At 43.0% G+C, this 20,781-nt stretch overlaps 1 protein-coding gene across 1 annotated transcript in view; it reads left to right on the top strand.

Moving 5' to 3' along the window:
- Positions 1-20,781, top strand: part of OTUD7A (OTU deubiquitinase 7A) — a gene marked incomplete at its 3' end in the record, with an annotated part of 366,278 nt that overhangs the window by 181,125 nt on the left and 164,372 nt on the right. The window contains exons 2-3 of the mRNA XM_081228494.1: positions 1,603-1,730; positions 19,363-19,457. The remainder of the gene's footprint in view (positions 1-1,602; positions 1,731-19,362; positions 19,458-20,781) is intronic.

Below are 20,781 nucleotides of genomic sequence, written 5' to 3'. Positions count from 1 at the left end.
GAAAGGATATAATACAGCAACAAACATGGAGGTCGGGACTGCTTTGGAGCCAAAGGCTGCCTACCAGGAAGAAGCTCCCTCCAAATGGCCTCCCCTGCAGCGGAGGCCAGATGTAACTTCTCTCTTGGAATAATAGGTGGATGCAAGGAACACCTCAAAATGAGGCAGCCCAAATGGAGTCTCAGCTGGGACTTCTTATACCCCGCCAGTCACATAGGCACATTATTGCTACAAGACCAGCTTCAGCATCACAGCCCTCCCTCCACCTCACTGGAACTAGATAAAAACCATCCATCTCAGGACCTGCAGGGACAGGATAGGCCATCCCCAGGCTCTGGGCACACCCCCTGACAGGGGAAATCCCTAGATGCAGGTGAGATCCTCAGACTTCACCCAGAACCTAGGTGTTAACATGGAGGAAAGCAGGGTCCCTGTACCCCATGTGGTATAGTCTCTGTAGGGTGCACAGAGGTGACCAAGCTCCTTCCTCTGACCTGTGCAGTCATGGCCCTCCTAGCTCACAAGCATCCTGGGAGTCTGATGCCTGCAAGAAAACCCCACATTGCAGATAAGCAAGTGGATCTCAGGCATCAAGATGCTGTTCATAACACTTGCCCCCATCACCACTGGGGATCACCTTGCACTCACTTGGACTGAGGTATGGTCCACAGGGACCCTCCTGACTCAGGATGCTATCGATGACAGTTTGACCCCACACTGGAGCCTGGTGAACCCCACCAGGAATGAGGAGTGGTCATCAGCCTGACCTCTCAAATTCCCTGAGGATCACACCACGATCCCGGCAAGGATGATGAACAGCTTCCTAACTTTGCGATTCCCCGTGGACTGTGCCACCTGAGGTTCTCCTGGGATGTCAGAAGTCGGGGTTCTGTCTGTGAGCCCCTCTGTGCACCTGCCCTGGAACATCAGCATAGCCCGTGAACTTCTCATGGCTCTGACCCCACAGTCACTTCTGTGAGTCGACACCCGCCTTGGAGACTTTTCCATTTATCCTGACCTACCTCCCAATGCCTATATTTATTTAAAAATTAAAGGGGGGTGGGATTCCCTGGTGGCGCAGTGGTTGAGAGTCCGCCTGCCGATGCAGGGGGCACGGGTTTGTGCCCCGGTCCGGGAAGATCCCACATGTCGCGGAGCAGCTGGTCCCGTGAGCCATGGCCGCTGAGCCTGCGCATCCGTAGCCTGTGCTCCACAACGGGAGAGGCCACAACAGTGAGAGGCCCGTGTACCGCAAAAAAAAAAAAAAAAAAATTAAAGGGTGGGATGGTGTGTGAAGGAGGGAGATTCACTATCAAGACCATTTCAAGTTCAAATTCTATCCTGATTGTGGTAGTGGTTACACAGTTGTGTACATTTTGTCAAAATCTATATACTTAAAATACATGTATTTTATTGTATGTAAATTATTTCTCAATAGTTAATTAAAAAATTTTAAAAGAGCATTTCAAGTTCATACCAAATATTTTAAATCATTTTAAAATTTGAAATATACAAATTTTAAAATATTTTAAAAATTCTTAAACTTTAAATTCTCACTTTTAATGGAATGTGAATATTCTCTTTTATTCTTGTCTTTTCCAGAGTTCTCAGGGGCTGTGATCTCACGCCATTCACTGGGGCAATAATGGGCCATTTCCAGCAGGGACGATGCCGCGTTGCCCCCAGTGCCTAACTGCCACCCACCTCCAGAGAATCTCAGTGTCTGAAAAGTAAGTCCCGTGTTCATGGGGTCCCTTGGGACCGTGCTGGCGGGGCAAGTGCAGTCAACATCTTCAACAACAGAGCTTGTAGGGGTCCTGGGAACAAATGACCTGAAAATCAGGTTTAAATCCAGGGAGGAATGATGTGTTAATTTATCCTCTAAAGTCTGTCAAGAGGAAATTGTGAAATGAATTTCATGTTACATTAAGATTTGTGTTTAGAATAGTAAACATTACCCTTAAAAAGAATGTGGCTGTAGTGAATGACCAACAGGTGATTTGATTTACACTAATGCAAAATTTATTAAGCAACTTTGTTGCCATCTGTAGCTATCATGATTGATTTTTAAAATATTACAAGAGTAATTTAAACAAAAGACAAAAGTCTCATCCTAACATATTAATTGCTTTTATTTTTAATGTTCTTTGTTCTTGTCCAAAAATAGAATTATCTAGCTGATATCGGAGCATAGCAATTCTTTTGCCTTATGACTCTTCAAACAAATATCTTCACTTACTTTTTTGCCTACTTTTCTTTTGATAAACTTCAGATTTATAGAAAAATGGAAAAATAGTATAGTGAATACATATAATCTTCACTCAGAGTTACCAGATGTTTACCCAAATACACATGTGAACTGATACACACATGGAGAGATTGTAAATATGGATTTGTGTGTTATGGATGTGTGTTCAGTTTTTGTCTCTGAATCATGTGAATCATGGGAAAGTAAGTTGCAGACATCATGACATACTTTGCATATATCTCCTAAGCTCATAGACTGTCTTCTTCAAAAGTATACTATGATACCATTATCACTGTGGAAGTCAGCACTGATAAAGTAATATTATCTAATACATAGTCCCAATTCAAATACCCCTGGTTGCCCAAAGTACTCTTATAGCTGTTTTCCCTTATCTAGAATTCAATTACATGACATGCACTGAATCTGGTTATGCCTCTTTAAACCTGAACCAAAACTGTTTTTTGTGATGCTGACTTTTTCTTTTTAAGAATCTAAGCCGTTTGTTTTATAGAGTATCTCACAGTTGTCTGACTGTTTCCCTCATGCTTAGCTCCAGGTAGACATCTCGTGTATTTCCCTCACATCAGTGGTCCCACCACATCATCATGACCTGGTATTGGTAGTGACCAGTTTACCTGGCTAAGGTGATTTCTGCCAGAGCTCTCCTTTATGATGTTACCGTATTTATTCTTTTCTAATTAATAAGTAGTCTGTGAGGTGAGCTTTGAGACCATGGGTATATTCTCTTTCTCAGATAATTTTCACCCAGTGGCTTTAGCATCCATTGCTGGTTGTATTATGATTTTTCAGGCCATGGGAATATTCCCTTTCCCAGATAATTTTCACCCAATCACTCAATCAGTGCATCAGACTTTCTTTCCTGTCACATAGTCCTTCATTTTTCGCTTTTTCCACGGCTGTGAGATATCACACAAGGGAGTATCTGGGTGGTCAAGAGAAGGGCTCTGAAATCAGACCATCTAAGGTGTGTCCCTTGTCTCTGTCATACACTGACCCGATGACCTTGGGCAAAGGCTTCACCTCATAAAACCTCAGTGCCCTTGTCGTTAACTCTGGAGACAAGAGTAAGTCCTGCGAGAGCTGTCCGGAGGGTCTGGAGCCATGGTTGGTGCTCACTGGGTATTATTACAGAGGCAGGGAGGATGGCTAAGTTCCCATTGGGTACTGCACCACCCCTGAGATGGTTTGTAAGCCATGAAAGCTGATTAAGACCTTTGGCCAAAAGGCTGATGAACCTGAACAACAGAGCAGAGGATCCCCCTGGTCTGAGTGCTCATAATCGTAAGTCCCTGCGGTTAGAAGGTTACGGTTAGAGAAGTCCTGCGGTTAGGGAAGCAAACTCACCATGGCAGGAAGCATCCATCAGCGAACAATGTCCCAGTGAGGTGCCTCCACCCACTGTTCTGGTTACTTCTCACGCTGTCCGTCCCACTCCCCTCCTCTCTGCCCCATTCCTGGACCTCCCTGGCCTGCTGTCTGTTTGCGTTTCAGTCACAGGTTACTAATTGGACTTCTTGTCTGAAGGTTATTAGATTTCTTTCTGTTTAGATTAAGTCCCCATGGTTTTATTGAGCTCTCTGGCCATGGAATCTTCCTTGAGAATATTTTAGAAATTTTACCAAGGAAATAGCTTGTGAATATACATGTGATTTATAAGCTACACATGGACATGGATTAGACTGGTTCTTAAGGAGGGAAAAAAAGATGGCCGTTGGAGAACACTTCTAGCTAGAGTATCTTCAGAATGCTTCCTCTGTACATTTTACTTGTCTTGTTTTCTTCCCTGCAATGCTTTTGTTTTCTTTTTTTTTTGACTGAAGTATAGTTGATTTACACTGTTTTGTTAATTACTGTTGTACAGCAAAGTGATTCAGTTATACATATATATACCTTCTTTTTTATATTCTTTTCCATTATAGTTTATCACAGGCTATTGAATATAGTTCCCTGTGCTATACAGTAGGACCTTGTTGTTTATCAGTTCTCTATATAAAAGCTTACATCTGCTAACCCCACCCTCCCCCTTGGCACCCTTCCCCACAATTCTTAAAAGCAGATGAGGGCTGCTCTGATAAAGGATGCCTGTTGGCTGCGTCCAGCATGCTTCCTGCTTGTCAGGCTGAGCTTGCGGGATGTCTCTGTGGTGTCACCTCTTCTCCTGCCTCCTGGGGTAATACCAGCCTGGCTGGCCTGTGGTTAGCCAGGGAAAAGGCTAGGTCCTGCAGACCCGGGGGTGACACCTCTGTGTGGGGCATGGACCCCAGCCCAAAGCTCCCCTGAAGTCTCCCACCTCCTCCTTCCATTTTCCTCCTTCTTAGCCGTTCACGAGCCGGGGACCCTCTGCCTATCTCTGTGTCCCCTTGGGATGAGCTCCTTGTGGAAGGGACTAAGGTGCAGGTGTGACATAATACTTGATGGGATGGGTGAAGCTCAGTCGAAAATCAAATCTCTGCTTCTGCAGAAACACAGAAGAAATCACTTGGGGTTCTTTGTTTTTTTGAAATATAGTTGATTTACAACGTTGTGTTAGATTCAGGTTACAGCACAGTGATTCACTTATACATATATATATGAATATATATATTCTTTTTTTACATTCTTGTCTGTTATAGGTTATTACAAGACATTGAATACAGTTCCCTGTGCTGTACAGGAGGTCCTTGTTGGTTACTTGAGTTTCATTTGAACACATGGGTAGAAATATCAGGGCTGCCTTTTTTCCGTTTCCTAAAGTGCACCCTGGGGAATTTCTGCCCACTTGGAAACCTGAGTTACCTGGTTTTGTGTAAGAGGCACACTCCCAACCAGTGTGCTTGAGGATGGCACGGAGGCAGCTTGAAGCCAAGGAGAAGCCCCTCTTGGAGAAGCCTCCTCCAAGAGCTTGGCAGGTCCTGGGCCTCATGGGGGGCCTCCCTGGCAGCCTTGGGCCGGGACCCTGAGTCCCTCTCTTCCCACTCCCTTTTTTCCACTGCTTCACCCCTGACGGGAGCTGCGGCGGTTGGGGTGGCAGGGGGAGTCCTCTCCTTCAGCTTCTTGCCTGAGTCCTGTAGGAGCTCACGTTTTTTGGGGGCAAGTGCGAGCAGGGCACTGTATGTGTCTGTGTCACACACACCCACACCTCCCCAGGAAGGATGGGCCCTGTAACCGCCCTGGGCTAGCTGGCATATCCAGGCCGTGAGGAAGGGCAGCGGAGCTGGGGGCCTGAGGTCCACTTGGGGGACCAGGCTCTGCCCACGGGTGCCAAACTGTAGGGCCGTGGGGTGGGGGTGCTGTGCTCCACCCATGTGAAGCGTCAGCCTGTGGGCTCCGAGGTTCCAGGGTCTCAGGGTCAGGTGTTCACTTCCACTCTCTAGCAGGGTGGCCACGACCTCCCGGCTGTCCGGGGAGGGGGGTGGTCAGCAGTGCCTGGGGGGGTTGTCCTCGCAGCAAAAAGAGAAAGAATTATTGAAATCAGTTGCCTCAAACTTGCTCTGACATTTCCTCCAAAGCTGTGATGCTTCTTATTTGGTCTTGAGCCAATGCTTCGTGTTTGAGTGAAACTGGTTTCACCATTCTTTCCTCGGGGGAGTTGGACATATATATTTTCTGCTTAAAAATGCCATTTCTTTCTTAACTCAAACAGTTGATCCCATATCTTTAACTTCATATGCATCCATTTAAGTATAGAAACAACCTTTTAAAAACTATGAGTTCTTTTTTATTTACAAAACAGAAATAGACCCACAGACATAGAAAACAAACTTACAGTTACCACCAGGGAAAGGGGGTGGGGGATAAAATCAGGAGTTTGGGATTAACATATACACACAACTGTATGTAAAATAGATGACAAGGACCTACCATATAGCACAGGGAACAATACTCAATATCTTATAACGATCTATAAAGGGAAAGAATCTGAAAAAGGATATATATATATGTATAACTGAATCACCGTGTAAAACAGGAATTGCTATCCTCATTTCAAAGGTGAAGCAGTGAGAGCCGGGGACGAAATTGATTGTCCCAGTTTATTTGCAGGGCTGTTTGCATTTGTATTTTAAGATAAGTGTTCGTAGTGACTAAAGATTGGAACTCAGGTATCCAAAGAACACAATTAGTAGCTTAAACACATTCAGGTCATAAATTTGTCAGGTTAGTATAGGAAGCTGGTTGGATTCTTAAAAATCTACCTATCTCGATGTCAGCTATTATAAAATGTTCAGAGCCATCCAGGTTGATGGATGTCTATAAATGTCTTTTTCCTTTTTATTTGTTTGTTCCTTTGTTTAGGTAAATTGGCTTGTTCTGTTAGGAGAGATAGAAACTTAGATAAGGCTGAATTTTACCAGTCACTAACAAGTGAATATTCAACTAATAGGAGCCTGTTTAAAAGCCCAAAATCTGAAATGCTCCTGTGCTTGTGAAATTTAATTATGTTTTAATGGAAAAGAACTATGACATCTATTCCCTTTTTTTCACTTACTGTAAGTATGCTGGAAACTTCCAAGTGTAAATGTCCAGCTCACTGGAACTTCTATCTAAATGTCCCTTAGACCAGGGGTCCCCAACCCCTAGGAACCGGCCCGCACAGGAGGAGGTGAGCGGCGGGCGAGCAAGCGAACTTCATCTGCTGCTCCCCATCCCTCCCCATCCCTCCCCATCCCTCCCCATCCCCATACAAAATCTCAGTTGTCTGTGTTCTGGTTCATTGAACTGTGTATCTATCCTTTCCCAAATACCACGCTGTCTTGACCACAGTAGGTTTATAATGCATTTTTAAACGGGTAGCGTGAACCCTCCAACTTCTCCTCTTTTTTCAAAATTGTTTTGGCTAATCTGGTTCCTTCATCTTTCCATATAAGTTTTAGAATCAGCTTGTCCATGTCTACAAAGAATCCTGCTGGGATGTTGAATGGGATTGCATTAAATTTGTAGATGATTTGAGGGTAATTGACAACTATATTGTATTTTACAATCCATGCAAACAGTACATCTCACCATTTATTTTGGCCATGGTTGGTCTCTTTTGTTGTCTGAGTTTTGTGAGCTCCCTACAGTTTTGTTCCTGGAATATGTACTTGCTCTGTTGATCTCCAGGCCTGTAAACATCCTGTTCTATCTTTCTGGCTCTGTCCATACTTCCTCCACCCACACTCACATGAAGACCAGGTCTCTTCCTCTTCAGTTGCAAAATTCCTAGTTCTTCTGTGGTTTGCAGATGAGAGGTAACTCCCTCAGGCCCCCCTAATTCTCTCCTCCATGCCAACGTAGGACAGGCTTGTCTCTCTCATAGCACTAAGCACCACATAATGTCACTCCTTCTTTAATTTGTTCCTTTCAGCCACCAACCTGAATACTCTTTGAAGGCAGAGCCCAGGCCTGATTTTGGATTGTGTGCCTGGCACATAACACAGAGAAAGGGCTCAGTTAACAGCAGTTGATTATGGAAATGTAGAAATAAAGAAATGAAGGGAAATGAAGGGGGAAGATAATCTAACAGTTAATGAGGCTCTAGTCTGTGTCAATCACTGTGCAGGGCAGAGATAGATAAATAGATTGATTGATAAAGAAAAATTAGATTGACAGAAAGACAGTAAAACAGATAGACATAAAGATGTAGAGGGAGAGAGAAAGATAAAAGAAGGTGGACAGACAGACATTCAGACAGACAGACAGATAAAAGCAGAAAATCAGATGAATACATCGACAGACATATATATGTAGATAGACAAATGGGTTGAAAGACACACAGACATAGAGACCAGCAGATAGAGAGTTACTAGATTAGATAAACAGTCAGATAGACAGATAGTAGTAAGATAGAAAATCAGGAAAAGGGGAGGTAGACTGACAGTGAGAAAGACAGATATTTATATGAATATATAGTGAGATAGATAAACACATAATCAGATAGGTAGCCAAACAGAAAATGAGAGAGATTGAAAGGTAGACAGATAGGTAGGTAGATAGGTGAGTAGGCAGATATGTAGGTGGGTAGAAATAGAGAAGGAAGGAAGGGAGGGAGGGAGGGAGGGATAATATTTTTATTTTAGTTAATCTTAACAAAATTCTAAGGAAGGTGTGGTATATTCCCCCCTGTATAGATGAGGAAATAGATTCAAGGGTCTTTAGTGATCATCCAAAGGTCATTCTTGAAGAGAATGACAGCACCCAGGTCCAATCGGCCCGGCCTTTCTTCTTTGCTTCTCCAACTCCCATCACTGCCTGACAAATCTGAGCCTTTCCTTTCTCTTGTTCCCTTCTGCTTCCATACTTGAGCCCACCTGTCATTTCTTGCTTACCTAATTGAATAGTTTCCGTGGAAAACGATGCTTCAAGTAATGTGTATTATATGAGCACAAGGGCAGAGAGCTCAGAAGACCAGAAAGTAAAAGGAGGGCTGTGCCTCCTTCAGACATTTTCCTACACATGAGATTCTTTTTCCCTTCAATACTTTTAATTACTCTATAATACATGGACATTCTCATGTGCCTTAGAGAAATTTTCATATTGACACCTCTGAGACAGGTCATGTCCTGGTGCCATAGGTGATGGAGCTGTTCCCCTTTGACAATCATTTTGGATATTTCCAGCCATGCTGCAAGGAACATCCTTATTCACACATCCTTGTGCACTTGAGCAAGGCTGACTCTATGGAAGATACCAAAAGGCAGAATTACAGAGCTACAGGTTATTCACATTTAAAAAATTATATACTGAACAAAATGTCCTCTACTGACCTCACCATGAGCCCATATATTCCCCCTAGCGGTGTATAAAAGGACCCATTTCACCTCACCAGAGCTGATCTTTTCAAACTTATTTTTTGAGGGGCCATTCTGGTGGGGTAGGGGTTGGGTGGGCATGGTTAATGGTTATCTTATTGTTTAATTTGTATTCCCCTCATTATTACTAAGGTTGATTATCTTTCCATATACTGATTTGTCATGTGAGCTTCCTGTAAACTGCACATTCATAAAATTTGCCAAATTTTTCTTGTTCCATGTGTCTTTAATTATTCGGATATGTTCATTATCTATTCTGAATGTCAATCCCTTGTTTATTATATATTTTCCAAATTTTTCTCCTGTTCTATCTAATTTTGAAGTTTTTACAGGATTTTTTTGTCATTCAGAAGTTTGTTTATTGCTTTGGCATTTTTGCTGTTATTCGTTTCATCAAATTTTTCTGTGATGGGCTTTTGCTTTTTGTATCTTAAGAAGGCTTTCTGTATGAGTCAGGGCAGGCTAAATGCTACGACAAACATTCCCCAAATCCTGGTGCTTTAACAAAGTACAGTTTTATTTTTTGCCATATGTCAGCCCAGTGTGGGTAGCATGGAGAGCTCTCTCTCCCATTCTCTCTCTCTCTGTCTCTCTGTCTCTCTCTCTCTCTCTCTCTCACACACACACACACACACACACACACACATTTTCCATCTATCATTGGTCTCTGTCTGACCCTTTCCACACTACTTTAATCAAGTACTTTATGTTTGACATGTGGTGGAACACACTTCTGCATCCACTTTGAACTTTATCAAAAGCGCTTTGGAATTTCTTGCTTCTTTATTCTTCTAAGTTTTAGAAACTGTCAAATTCTATAACAATTCTGTTGTGATGGCATTGAATTTATTGTAAGAATTAGAATCTTAAAAATATAGTCTTCCCATCCATTTATTTTTCTTTCTCTCCTTCAATAAAGATTGTTTTCTGTCCAAAAAAAAAGTTTCTCTCATGTTTGTTGTGTGATCCCTAGTTAATCATAGACATTTTAATGAAATGGATCTTTTTTGTTTTTTATAAAAATGATTAATTGGCTAATGTTAGTATGTAAAAAAGGTATTGATTTTTGTGTGTTGGTCTTGTTCCAGCCATTTAAAATGTTCTCGCTTGTTCTAAGACTTGGTCATGGGCTTGTTCTGAACTTTGATGGCATTACTTCTAAAGTTTGCATTATTAGATAGGATAATTGTTATAAGTTTGAAATAGCCTTTAATAAGTAAAGGAAGCTTTCTTCTATTCCTGGTTTGTTTTGAGTTAGTATAATGAAGGATGTGAGCTTTTTGACATCTTTTGAGATGACCATATGGTTTTTCTTCTGGAAAGTGTTAATATAGCATATTAGCATTAAACTTGTGTTTGGCTGTTAGTAACAGAGAGATGAAATAATAGGGGATTTAGTAAGAGGGTAATTTGCTTCTCTTTCATGAGTCTGGGGTGAGCATTTCAGGGATGGCAACTCCACAAATCCCCAGGACTGCCTTCCTGCCAACTGAATCTCCCTGTACCCTTGCTCCAATATCAAAGACCCTCGATGGGGCTGAGACTCCAGGGCCCTTCTTTGTCTTTTTATTTCTTTTTCCACAGTTGGATTCAGTTGCTAATCTTTTAAGGTTTTCATCTATGTTTATAAATGACATTGGCCTGTGACTTTCTCTTTTCTGTTGCTTCTTTTCTAATTCTGACATCTGAATCATTTCCTCTTCATGTAGCAACTAGGAATAAGTTCTGCTATAAATCACCAAGTATTTGACCTCTTTGGCTTGAACAAATAGGTATTCATATGAGAAGAATGATGGGAAGTCCAGAGGGGTGAGGTCTAGGGCCTGGGCAAATGTTCAGTGATACCATCAGGGATGGACTTGTAACTCCACCAACCTTGCACGTTGGGTCTTGTCCTCTGACTTTCTACAATACCTCATAGACCCAAGATGGCGGGTATTCTTGGAGATGGTATTTCCTTGCTTAAGGCAGAAAGGAGGAGGAAAGGCAAGTGGGAAAGGACTATCAGTTAAGCCTGACCCCTTCTATCAGGGAAGCAAAAGCTTTCCGATAAACTCAACCCGGTTGACTCCTGTCTCCATCACATAGACCAGAATCATTCAGTGTGGCTGCATCCAGATTGGTGGATCCCAGGTCAAGGGGGAGAGATTACCAGCAACTGGCTTTGACCCATTTTGATTCATCCCCTGGTACTAGGAATGTTGTCAGTCTCCAAAACTCAAGGGTTCTCCACTGCGACCTGATAAACCAAGACTTTACCAACAGTAGGCTGGTACAGTAGGCTGGTAGTCTACTAAGAAAATGAATGAGTACCTTTCCATTTCTCTCTACACTCTTGATCCATTTTTCACTCTGTTACCAAACTTTTTTATCTTTGTTTTCCTAGCACAGCACCTATCCATTCTCTACTCAGAAACTCCCAGCAGTTTCCCACTGGCCTCAGGTTAGAGTCCAGATACTCACCCTGACAGCCAGTGGGTCTGACCCTGACCTTTACATGCAGTCACCATGCCCACAGCTCTCCTGCTCGTGGTATTCCTGGATCTGGGGACATACAAGTGTGTTTTTGCCTCTTGGCCTGTGCTCATGGTGTTCACCGAGCTTGGAATGTCGTCTTTTCAGCCTTTCTAAATCCTCCTCAAAAACTCATCTTACATTTGGCCTTTTTCATTCTGCCAGGCAGAAGGAACTGCCCCCTTTCTAGTATCCTAATGATTTTGCTTATAAATCATATTATAGTATTTATACCAGTCTGAGTTGAATTATGGTTATTTTCGTGTCTACCCATCAGAATGGAGTAGGAACTTGGATTTAATGTTTTTATTTTGTTTGTTCACTCAGCAGATTTATTTAACATCTGATATATTCCAGCTTATGGTGATGTTAATGCAAAATATAGAAACCCTGCCCTCCAGGACAACGCTCAGAGAGAGAAGGAGGCAAGTAGGTCAGCAGTGGCAGCCCAGGACCTATACACCTGCTTGAAGTGTTCCTCTCCTGTCATGAGGCCATGGAAGGAGCCTGACCCTTTAGGCTTTTTTTTAGACTCTTAACTCGATAGCAAGTACATCTTTTCCCAGAAGATCTGAATAAAATGATTGAAATCAATAGTAGAAGTATAAACCTGCTTAGTGAGTTGTTTGGATCTTTTTAAACCCTTGTTGATGCCACGTTAGTCTGGTTCAGACATAGATTTTATGCCGGTGTAACAGCTAGATTTGTGAGGCTGGAGAATAAAAGCATAAATCCTTCAAAGCGAGGGAGTCTTGCAAGCATTCCAGTGCTGGAGGCTTGAATTGTGCAGGGAAGCTCTGCTGGAGATTTGCAAGGATGCAGTTATGCTCTGACATCCAAGTACCCTTGGAAGGTGATCATTCCTAGGCATGGGCACCTTCCACAGTTGCAGGGATGTCGCTGTCCTCTACAGGTCAGAATAAGTACCACCATGTCTCATGGTCTTAAAAATGTACTTCCATGTTCAAGTATTATCTTCAAAATGAGTGATTAGTATTTCTTGTGGATTCTCTAAGAATTGTCTTGTCTTTAATTTGAGTTCAAGGTGGGAAGCAGCATGGAAAAAGCAGTCTGTAACTCTCTGGGGATCTTGAGCCTTGAGTGTGATGACAGCTGTACATCTGTTCTCATGTTAAGGACTGTTGAAGAATTAGAGATTTCACTTATTAACATGTCATTTCCATGCACACAATAGAAAACCTCAGTAGATCCTACACTCAGTACTATTACCAAAAATATAAATTTTAGGAGAGACTTTTTTCCATCTTTCCCTCCTGGGATAAAAATCATTAAAAGGTGTGATTGAGTGTCTGCTAAGGAAATGTTTTACTTCTGATCATACATCGATGCACATATTGTGTTTCAAAGGCACCATACATTTGGACATGAGAACATTTGAAGACCCCATACCATTATAAAGGGTTGGTGAATGGTGACCTTAGGTCTAAGTGGGTCTTTGTGGGAATCATTACTCTGCTACTGGGCTCTCTGATCTTCAGTAAAATGGAACAGAGCCACCTGCTTTGCAGAGTTGTTGTCTGAATGAGAGTTAACCCACTCATAAAGCCCTTAGTATACTCAACATCATCCTGGGCCCTTGGCAAATCATAGTTATTTTCCTCATTTAGCTATAAAGAGGATTTGTACCCATGGGAAGAATGTTTTTCATTGTCCAACTCCTTTCAAATAAATTTGGAAACCAAGATGAAATGGAATAAATCTGTAGGAAAGTACAGTCTAACACAACTGAATCCTATAGAAATAGAAAGTCTAAACAGAGTAATTTCCATAGGAAAAAAAATAGAGGAGGTTGTAAAGGGTTCCCTCCAAAAGAAGCATCAGTAACAGATTGATTCACAGGGAATATCTACCAAACATTCAAATATTAGGTGACTCCAATGATACTTAGGTTATTGCAAGAGAATTGAGAAGGAAGATAAACTTCTGATTTTGATCTGTGTGTAGGATGTTGACTGTGAAACTTGACAAAAATTGCACATAAAAATAGAAACCATGTATCAAGCTAATGCATTAATATCAACATAGGAATTTTAAATAAAAACTAGCAAACTAAAGAAAAAAGTACATAAGAAAAGAAATAGCAATGAATGATTAAAGGAGATTTAGTCCAGAAGTATGAGTAAGGTTTACTATTAGAAGTTTATTAATAGATCTTAAGAAAAATGTCATGTGAAAGTCAACATCCATCCATGATAAAACTATTCAGTAAGGTATATGGGTACTTTCTAAACATATGTACACATGTGTGTATAGCCCAAAAGCCAGCAGCCAGCATCTTACTCAGTGTGGCAATACCACTAAAGTTAGGAGCAAAACAAAGATGTGCATTACCTCTATGAATAGTTAATATTATATTGAATTAGTCAATTTCATCAGGTAAGAGAAAACAGAGGCTTAAGAACTGAAAATTCAGAGTAACACAATCTCTATTTGCATATGATGTGATTGTATATCTAGCAAACCAAAAATAAGTGAAAAAAAAGACCCTATGGATAAATTTCTACAAACATTAATTAAGAATTTAGTAAAAGCAGGATATAAATTTAACGGCCAGAAGTCAATAGCTTTGTTTATAAATATGATAACCAGTTAACACACATATGGGAGAAAAGATACCTTTTATGGATACCTAGGCATAAATATAACAGGAAAATACAGAAATAGACCCAATTGCATATGCAAACCTACCATATAGAAATGAAGGCATCTGAAATCAGAGGGCCTTCCCCACTGATGGTTTTTTTTCCTAAGTGGTATTAGAATAGCTGGATAGACAGGGAAAGTGATAAAATTGGATCCATTCCTCACTTGATGCACCAAGATCAAGTCCAACTGCATCAGCGCTTTCAATATAAAAAAATAAAACCCTTCAGTTAGTAGAAGGCAACATGAGTGAATTCCTCTATAATTTGGTAATGGGAATTTTTTTTTCAGATTAAGAGTCAGAATCCGGAAGCATTAAAGGAAAAAATAGAAAACTATATATAAACTAGTTTTTTTTTCTTTTTAACCTTTTATTAGAATACTGTTTGAATGACTTCTAATGTATTATGATATAAAACTCTCTTAGGCACTTTTGTTTGATAGTCATTTGGCCAAAATCTGCTAGTTCAGATACAATTTCAATCTAGATGTCATTTTAGATTATATTTTACCCTAAGATTATGAGTTATTTCGTCAAATACACATTATGTGATAAAGCAAATATAGCAAAATGTTAATTGTAGCTAGTGGGTATAATTCTTTCAGTTCTTTGTATGTTTGAAATTTTTCATAATAAAATATTGGGGGGGAATAGTCAACCATAATCCACTGACTGCAAAATATTCATTTGTCCTATTTTTCTGTTGATTTCCTAAAGAACCCTATTTTCTAAGGAAGAAAAAGGAGTGCTATTTATGACTTTCGATATTACAAAATAAATGTGTTCTACCTCTTGACCTAGAAATTTACTTTAAGCTTATAGTGACACTATATATAAACTAGTTTTAACAGACAAATTTTAGAACAGTTTTAAGTACACAGCAAAGTTGAGCAGAAAGTGTGGACAGTTCCCATATAACTCCTGTCCCCACACACGGAGCCTCCACCGCTGTCAGCATCCCACAGCAAAGTGATACGTGTGTTACAATCAATGAACTTACACTGGTACATCCTCATCAACCAGGGTTCATAATGTACATCAGGGTTCACTCTTGGTGTTGTGCATTTGTTGGTTCGAAACCTTGGGAGTTCTCAGGGAGAAATCCAGGACTGGCCCACGTTCTCATATTTAATGAAACTAACTTACCCAAGGAAAGAAGCAAACAAATGAATGTGTGGAGTGCTTTCTAGGAAGTTGGATGGTTCTTTACTCTATTTAGTTATATAAACCTTATCATTTAAGGAGCTTATCATTTAAACTTGACATCAACTTGCTGATTTAATAAGGAACAAAAGCCTAATGCATAATAAAAAGTGAGGATAGTGCATTTTTTGCATTATTTCCATTTTAGCAACATTTCCCAAAGTGTGGAATAGCCCAGCCTGAGGATGAGCCTGGCCCCCAGCCTCCACATGTGACGTGCACAGTCCTCTGTGTGTGTATGTGTGTGTGCGCAAGAGAGATCTGCATGTTAAGAGGGTGTCTCCGTGGCAATAGCTTTTGTCCTATCTAGTTGGGGTCCCTGTGTGTGTAGCGTGACAGAGTTTACACTGTCACAGGGGTTAGGGCAGCACCGCTGGGACCAAGCACAACTGTGGCTGGTTGGTCAGGAGTCAGGCAGGATGCTGAGGGGAGCCGCACAAGAGACATCCTCGATGTGACAGACAGTCCAGAGCACCTGTGAATGTGCAGGACACCCTCCCAGGACTGTGGCCTCAGGGAATCAGGGGCCCAGGAGGGAGGGAGGGAGGGAGCCAGGGGTTGTGACAGGCTAGGCCAGGCTACAGTTGCCCAGACAGAAGGGCATGGGAAGGACCTCTGTGCTCTGGGCTCCCGGGTGACCCTCGCAGGGCTCCCAGCAGAAGAGCGGCCACCCCAGTCTCATTGCCTGTTGAGGGGAAGGTAAAAGGCTGAGGACAGCTCTTGTCCCAGGGCACATCCCCTCAGCACCGCCCAGCTCTCCCTTCTCAAACCTCCATCACCTCACATGCAGAGAGAAACCATGCAAATACCTTCTCAATAGATAACCAACAAGGACCTACTGTATAGCACAGGGAACTATACTCAGTATCTTATAATAACCTATAAGGGAAAAGAATCTGAAAAAGAATATATATATGTATATATTTATATATATGTAAAACTGAATCACTTTGCTCTACACCTGAAACTAACACAACGTTGTAAATCAACTATACTTCAATTTAAAAAAATAAATAAAATTATATATTAAAATGTATAACATATATTTTTAAAGAGCATGTAAATTATTTTTTAAAATACCTACTCAAGGATAAAGAGCGTGTCCCCAAAAATGTTTTTAGGAAAATGCCTAGCCAGGGGCCTGGTCCTCAGGACGTGGTTAGTGACTCTTCTGATTCTCAGAGAGTTGCCCCCATGCAGGTGGTTTGTGACCAGAGCCAAGGGTACAGCCCCCTTATAGGCACATAGGTGGCCCTCGGGAAGGGAGCTGGCAGCTGGCGGCCCCCCACCATGGCCTCAAGGGAACAATGCTGTGTTCACCGTACCTGCTGCATAAGCCACAGAGACACCCCCACCCATGTGGAGTCGTCCTCACAGGGCAGCTGGGTGCAGGAGAAAGGCAAGTTCATGGCTATGTAGAAATGGAGGGAAGGACTCTCGGTTTCATTTTTTATCAATTTTCACATAACAACCAGAAACTTCTGCTCTTCTCTCTTGTTTGAGACATTCAAACCACAGGATGTTACAACAGAAGGGGTCCTTAGCTCACTTAGCCAAAGCGCTATATTTTGCAGGGAAGGGGATGGAGACTCCAGGATGAGCTTGGATGGTGGGTGCAGAAGCAGCTCCCCTGACCCCCCTGCCTGGGCTCTCCACAGCATCCCACTGTGCATTTCCAGGCCTCCACATCCATCTGCCCTGGACTCAGGGACTGGGGCACAGCCAGGAAGGAGGGTGCCTGTCATCCTGCCTGTGTCTGAACAGTGATACTTGGAAAGGTAGGGGCCCAACATGCCTCTGGTGCTCTTGGGAACGGGCACCTGCCTGTCTGCATCCATGCCTACACGTAATCAATTAGCAAACTTGCTGGTATTTCCAGCGGGACTGGGCGAGAGCAGTGAGAACACATGCATCCCCTCCATCATCCAGGCTAGCTCTTCAGCGCTTCCAGAGGCAGCAGTTCTGTTCCTCCGTGGAGACCTGGGCAGGAGAGTGTTGTCCTTATCATCACCGGTTGGATAATAGCTCACTTTTACTGAGCATGTGCTGTGGGCTGGTGTGTTTCATGCACTAACTCCTTCAAACTTTAGATCAGCTAAGAGGTACTATTAGGATTTTAATCCATCAATGAGTAAACTTAAACAGTGTACCTGAGGCCACACAGGCAGTGGTGGTGGAGCCACTTTGGCACTGAGAGACTGATTCCAGGGCCAAGCGCCATCCCCAGACTGCACTGTCTCTCCTAAGGCAAAACCACAGTGGGAACAGCTTGACACACCCCTTTCCCCAGGGCAGGAGGCAAGACCCTCAGAGAAGTTCTGTCCAAGGGCCAAGATACAGAGCTGGGATATGGCCACCCTGGCCCTCACAGGGCTAGAATGGGCAAGGGGTGCCTTGGCCATGCAAAGCAGGTCGAGGGGCCCAGCAGTGCTCTCTGGAGGGCTGGCATGGGGCAGCGGGGGTGAGGACGGCCAAGGTGGCTGGTAGCCCATGTCCCCACTGGCCTGGCTCCTCCTGTGTCATCACAGTGCATGAATGTGTGGCCTCAGTGGCATTAGGTTTAAGAAATAAGTCTTCAAGGAGACGTGCACATTAGCCTCTTGTGTGCAAATGTTTGTACTTGAATGTGGCGAAAAGGTCATTTGAAGCCCACCCTTTAATTTCTGTCTGTGCGGAGGACAAGGCACAGAGGAGGAGGTGTGGGCATGAATCTGCATTGTAGCGTTGGTGAAAGCCGGTCTTGGTCCCAGGGTGGTGACCTGGTGTAAGTGTAGAAATGATTTAAGTTGAGTTATGCGCAACAGCCAAAAGTTGGAAACAACCAAGGGTCCAGCTACAGATGAATGGCTAAACAAGGTGTGATCCATCCATATGGTGGATTATGATTCAGCCTTGTTGTGGCCTGCATGCTGTGACCTCCCAAAATTCATATGTTGAAGCCCTAACCCCCAATGTGATGGTATTAGGAGGTGGGGTCTGCGGGAGATGATTGGGTTTATGTGAAGTCATGAGGATGGGGCCCCCATGATGCAGTTAGTGCCCTTTTGAGAAGCCACCAGAGCGCTTGCTCACTCTGCCACGTGAGGACCCAGGGAGAAGGTGGCATCTACAAGCCAGGATGTGGGCTCCCACCAGACAGCGGAGCTGCTGGCACCTTGATCTCAGACTTGCCAGCCTCCAGAACTGTGAGAAATCAATGTCTCTTGTTTGAGCCATCCAGTCTGTGGCATTTTGGGACAGCATCCTGAACTAAGATGAACCTTAAAAAGGAAAGAAATCCCAACACCTGCTACAACACAGATGCACCTTGAAGACACCATGCCAAGCAAAATAAACCAGTCACCCAAGGACAGATATTATGTGATCCACTGATAGGAGGCTCCTGAAGCCGTCAAATTCAGAAACAGAAAGTAGAGTGATGGTTTCCAGGGGCTGGGGGAGGGGGGAAATGGGAGTTATTGTTTAATGCAGACAGAGTTTCTGTTGGGGAAGATGAAAAAGTTCTGAAGATGATGGTGGTGACGACGATGCACAATAATGCAGAATGTACTTAATACCACTGAACTGCACACTTAAAATGGTTAAAATGGTCAATTTCATGCATATGTGTTACAACAATAAAAACATTCAAGATTCAATGTATTGATGGGGTGCTTACTATTAAGGTTAAAAACAGCTCTATAATGGGAAAGGGATCCTCACTGAAATATAAGTACTTGCTACAAGGAAGAAATTTGAGACACCACCCCCCTTGCAGAAGCCCCCAGACATGGGAGGTGATGGCCGCCCAGTAAGCAGGTGCCTGTAGGGCCCAGGAAGGCAGCGGGCTTGATGCAGGCAGTCAGCCGAGCCCCAGGTGCACCTCCTGTGACACGAAGCAAAGCCTCAGCCTCTGGCTGACTGTCAGGTGAGTAACATGCTCTTATCTTCTGCTTTGCCCCCAGGTGGCAGTGACCAAAGAAGAGGCTCTCCTGGCCGAGGCCCCAGTACATGGAGAGAAGGAAGACAGCAATCTTCTAATTGGAACCATATACATTAGGTCAAAGCATTTTCTTATTTTCGATCCACACCAACTCAAAAATCACACCCCAGTCAGAGCCACGTGCAAGCTGGTGTAGTAACAGTGAATGTCTCTGAGGTCACAGGCCCCACTGTCTCGTTCCTCCATCCTGGCACCTTCGATGAGCTTATTTCTCCAACTCTTACACATGCTCAGGTGGGCTCAGAGAAGTTACACAGCATGTCACAGCTCATCACAGGGGCAGAGCTGGGGCTGAGATTAGGCCAGCATTTCTGGCTCTGAAGCAGCAGCAGTCGGCACAGACCTAGCCCTCTGAGCAGAGCCCATCCAAGTACTTATCTTGAAAAAGGAACGGGACACGCATCAATAGCATGGAATTTAAACTCACCCCATGACATGTAAAGTTAATTACATGCTCATTAGGATAACATTTTCCATCATCTTTACTCAGCAAACTTTCTGTGAAGGTCCAAATAGTAAATATGTTTAGTTTTTCTATTTTAATTTGATCTGTTTATTTTATTTATTTATTTATGGCCACACTGCATGGCATGCTGGATCTTAGTTTCCCGACCAAGGATCAAACCCATGCCCTCTGCAGTGGAAGCGCAGATTGTTAACCACTGGACCTCCAGGGAAGTCCAGTATGTTTGGTTTTGTGGGCCTTATGGCCTCTGTTTTAATTGCTCGACTCAGCCACGTACACAAGTGACCACAGACAGTACGATGAGTGGGCATGGCTGGTTCCAATACAACTTTATTCACAAAGTCAAGTGGTGGACCATAATTTGCCAACCCCTTACTGATGGAGACAGAGGGTGCATTTGTGCTTTATCAGGCATGACTGTGTTACCACTGGTGGCCTTGGTTCACTGGTGGGAGCCACCCTCACATGCTGTGTGCTGGTTGATTTTCCCCCAGCAACCGGCTGGCACAGTCGGCCTGTGGTCAAGCTGCAGGGCACTGTTTTATCCCCCTAACTGGGATTATTCTGCCTAGGAAATCTGAGAGCTTTATGAATTTTGTTGGATTGTTGTTGTGAGTATGACAACTCCCGGAAAGTTGGCGAATGGTTTATCCTCTTCAGCAAGTGTAGTATTTCTGTCGACTCTGGATTGACATGGAGTCTTTCCTGAGAACCAAGTGAGGGGGTGGGCTGAGGTGGGCACAGGGATGGGTCATTGATAAAGGCGTAGGTGGGGTATAGTGGCAACACAATTACATTTGTGGAAGTGTTACATGTCTGCATAACTTGGAAGAGGATTAGAAATCTAGAGACTCCAAATGAATCTTAAGATCAGGTGTTTAATTTTTCTAGACCAACCTAGTCTATCTTCTTTTC

Source organism: Mesoplodon bidens (assembly GCF_964165515.1).
Source record: "Mesoplodon bidens genome assembly, chromosome: 3".
Lineage (NCBI taxonomy): Eukaryota > Metazoa > Chordata > Mammalia > Artiodactyla > Ziphiidae > Mesoplodon > Mesoplodon bidens.
Note: the sequence above shows the minus strand (reverse complement) of the source record. Positions and strands in the feature narration are given on the sequence as shown.